This window comes from Limulus polyphemus, unplaced genomic scaffold (genome assembly GCF_000517525.1).
Source record: "Limulus polyphemus unplaced genomic scaffold, Limulus_polyphemus-2.1.2 Scaffold2416, whole genome shotgun sequence".
Lineage (NCBI taxonomy): Eukaryota > Metazoa > Arthropoda > Merostomata > Xiphosura > Limulidae > Limulus > Limulus polyphemus.
Window position 1 is genome coordinate 130,718 of NW_013668026.1, and position 4,442 is coordinate 135,159.

The following is a 4,442-nucleotide window of genomic DNA, read 5'->3' on the forward strand; positions in this document are numbered from 1 at the left end:
AAGTTCCATGATACTTCAGTTTTCATTTAAGACCCTCCCTCAGAGAGTCCAACTCGGCTTTGTGTCGTTTCCTGTACGGGAACTTATCCCCTACCCGACAAGGTGCTATAAGTGCCAACGTTACGGTCATACAGCGAACGTGTGCCGCAGTAATGTTCGTTGTGCTACTTGTGGCGATAGTCATAATGTCAAGGACTGCACTAAGCAGACTCCAGTGTGTTATTTATGTGGGGGTGAACATTCGGCAGCATACAAGGGCTGTAAAAAATTCCAGGAGGCCAAGGAAATTCAAACTGTCAGAGTACAATCAAAACTGAGTTACGCACAAGCAGTTCAGCATGTAGCACAGAAAAGACAGCGTGTGGAAACAAATCCTCAGCATCAAGAACCACAGAAACCTCGATCTTCTGACAAAAGTAACGACAACACCTCTCAACAGGTTAGTGCTTCAAACAGTAGTCGTATGTCACCTCAAATCGTTACTTTTGTAGCCAAAATCGTTTCGATCGCTCAGGACCAGTCCTTTTGGCAAAAAAACTGCAGAAAAACGAGGATATCTTTCATAACCGAATTGGCAAGTACCATTTTTGGTTATATTTCAACGCTCACAACCCGTTATGGGGTGGAACAAAAACTGACTATCGAGGTCAGATTCTCGATGAGCTAGTTCTGGAATTTGATAAAGTGGTTTTAAACGACGGACGTGGGACATGTCTGGTTCAGGATAATCTCTCTCCTCTAGATCTCACTATTATAGACAGTAAACTTGCTAGTCTTGCTACCTGGGATGTTCTGGATGATTACCTGGGAAGTGATCATCTCCTGGTTATTACATCTCTTAAGATCCCTCATGAAGTTAGGAGTACAACGACCTTTTACCAAAGCAAACTGGCCTAACTTCCATACGTTCCTTAATTCTTCTTCCGTTCAAAACATAGAAATGCCTTCTTCTGTTGAATCTGTACATTCTCGTCTAGTAAATATTATTCTGAACGGAGCAGAGAACTTTATTCCACTATCAACCACAGACTGTGGGAAACAACAAACCCCTTATTGGAATATGGAATGTGAAAAAGCAGTTAAACAAAAATACAAGAGTAGGAAGAAAGCTCTTAAAACACGTCTCTTAGACGATTATATCGAGTATAAAAAGCAGAAGGCCATTTGTCAACGTACAATTCGAGAACGCCAACAACGTTTCTGGCATAATTACTGCTCTAGTTTCAACTGTTCTTCAAATTTAAGTAAACTATGGAAGAAGTCTTCGCTTGATCATTTGGTACTGCTACATGAAGATGTCAACAAAGCATTATGTAACAGAGGTAAGGCAGTGTCTGTATTCTTGGATATTGAACGAGCATACGATATGGTCTGGAAAGAAGGTTTGTTATATAAACTCAATAGTTATGGTTTTGATGGCCAACTATTTAACTGGATTAAATACTTTCTTTCAAACCGAACCTTTAAGGTCAGAGTCAATGGAGTCGTCTCTGGGAAAAGAGCCTCGGAAAATGGCACTCCCCAGGGTAGTGTTATTAGCCCTATTCTATTCCTTCTAATGATTAATGACCTAAGTGCTTCCTTCATTAATAATGGTACATATTATAGTATTTTTGCTGATGATCTAGCCCTCTGGAAAACTGGTCGTAATATTAATCACATTCAGACCTGTCTTCAAACAAATCTGGACAATTAAGCCGATTGGTTTTTTAAATAGGGCTTTACGGTTTCAGCCCTAAAGTCTGCAGTTCTACCGTTTTCTCGTTCTTCAAGCACTGTGAAATTAAGTCTTAATAACCAGCAACTAGTCTCTGTCACTCACCACAAATTTCTTGGAGTTATCTTTGATTCCAGATTAAATTGTACGCATCATATCACCTATGTCTCGCACAAATGTGCTAAGCAGATCAATCTGCTTAAATGTGTGTCTGGCACACGATGGGGAGCGTCCAAAAAGAATTTAATACTTATGTACAAAACCTTAATAAGATCCGTCATTGATTATGACTGTATCATTTATGACTCGGCGAGTCGCTCAGTCCTTAAACAACTGGACGTTATTCAGAATTTTTGTCTGCGATTATGTTGTGGAGCATTGAAACACACTCATATGTCGACTATGGAAGTGGACTGTGGTGTCCTACCCCTTGACCTGCAGAGACGGAAGATCCAACTCAAATTTATAGCAAGATCTTTGTATTACGATTATCCCGTCCATTTCATTCAAAAGAACTGGCAAGATTATTACGGAACCTTTCGCCAAAATAACTCACCACTGTCGATAAAAACCGAAGACTTCTTCTCGTCCATGAACCTTCAAAATGTAGCAAAATACAAATATTTTCACTTTCCTCCTTGGGAGATTCCAACCCCTGATGTCGACGTCAGTCTTCATCATGCTGGTAATACACGGGAGCAAAGTTATTTGCTTTTGTCCTTGGCCAAGGAGAAACTAGCTAATTTCTCAGATTACACAAGTGTCTTTACGGATGGCTCAAAGTCTACCAGTTTTACTTTATCGCCCTTTTATATAAACAATCTCAACATCAGAAAAGTATTTAAAACTGCACCTACTTCTGTATATAAGGCTGAACTGTATGCTATTTTACAAGCCCTCCTGTGGCTGGAAGATTCCGAGGTTACGAAGGCTCTGATAGTCAGTGATTCTTTAAGCTCATTACTTTCAATTAAGAACGGTTCCTTTACATCTAACCCAATGTTACTGACTGAAGTATTTATATACCTAGTCCGTTTAAGTCGCCGTATGATCATCAAATTTCTTTGGGTCCCTAGCCATATAGGAATCCACGGAAATGAGATAGTTGATAATCTTGCCAAGAATGCGTTAGCTTATCCAGGGGTCACAAACGTTTCTTTTGAGCTTGGTGACCTCTATGGCCAGGTTTATCAATATATTTTAGATTCCTCGCAGAGTAGATGGAATTCAGTGCAAGTTACTAATGTCTACAAGAAAATTGTTCCTGTTGTTTCTTCACACATCAAATATGAATGTATGAACAGACACCAAGAAGTAATTATCACACGCCTCCGTTTTAATTGCACAGGTCTAAATGGACATCTGTACAAAATACAAGTACACCCAAATGGAGAATGCACCCATTTTTCAAATTTTGAAGACCCCGAACATATTTTAATGGAATGTACATATTATCAAAGAGATCGAGCAGCCATTTTCTAATAACGAAGTTATATATTGCAGGATAGAGACAATTCGTAGTTAATAGAGAGTGGTAGGTAAAAGGGACGTTTATGTTACCCATCTGTTGTTTTTTTACTAATAGGGCTACTTCCTTTGTCCTTGTTTCCAAGGGCTGGAGTCGCCCCCAGTCGAGAAGAACTAACTGTATAAACTTTTCCTTGTGTTTTATCCTAGTAACGTGACATTTTAGGAATTTTAGTGTCAAACAATTAACTACACAAAAAATAATAATAATGAAAAAAGATAAATAAATACAAAAATATATATAATAATAATAATAAAAAAGTATATGTAACTACTAACTTGTTAAATGGCAGTATATATTTCAACTAAATCAGGTCAGGGAATTTGGGGCATATCATCTGCTGATGGCGCCCCTATAACTCGCAAACAAGAAAAAAAAAAACAACAACAAAAAAAAAAAACTCTAATCCCTTATCGTGATCGTACACATTCGGCATGTAATGTTATTTGAATACAGGAAGGGAAACAACGCCTCTGTAGCCACAAAGAATATCAAAGAAGTTTATGGAAATATTTTCAACGTCGTAAGTGTCAAATTTCGTTCAGGTAACTTTAGCTATAATAACTGTGATGGTAGGGACCGACATGTTGGAATTGATATTGATGCTCTGAAGACTCTTGTTGAGTCTAACCAAAGGCAACACACTCGTGAAATGGCCCTGAAATTGCATGTTTCTCATGAAACAATACTTAAACATCTAAGGAATATCGGAAAACCCCATAAAGAAGGTCTTTGGGTGCCCCGCGAACTCTCCGATGATTATCGTTTCCAACATGTGAACGTTGCTTCGTCTCTTCTGGCGCATAACGCGCGTGAAAAATTTGTGGACAGAATTGTCATCGGTGATGAAAAATGGATTCTCTATGCGAATATTAAACGCCAAAAACAATGGTTCAGTCCTAGACAAAAACCACTTTCGACCCCAAAACCTGGACTCCATCCGCAGAAAGTGATGCTTTGCATCTTGAAGCACATCAAAGGAGTAATTTATTTCGAACTTCTCCATCCACAGCGAACTATTAATGCAGAGATCTATTGTCAGCGACTGTAACGTTTAAATCAAGCCCTTTATCAGAAACGCCCTTCACTCGTCAATCGGAAAAGTGTGGTTCTTCTCCACGACAATGCACATACACATGTAGCACGTTTGACGCAACACAATATTATGGAGTTGGGTCGGGAAGTTCTTCCCCACCC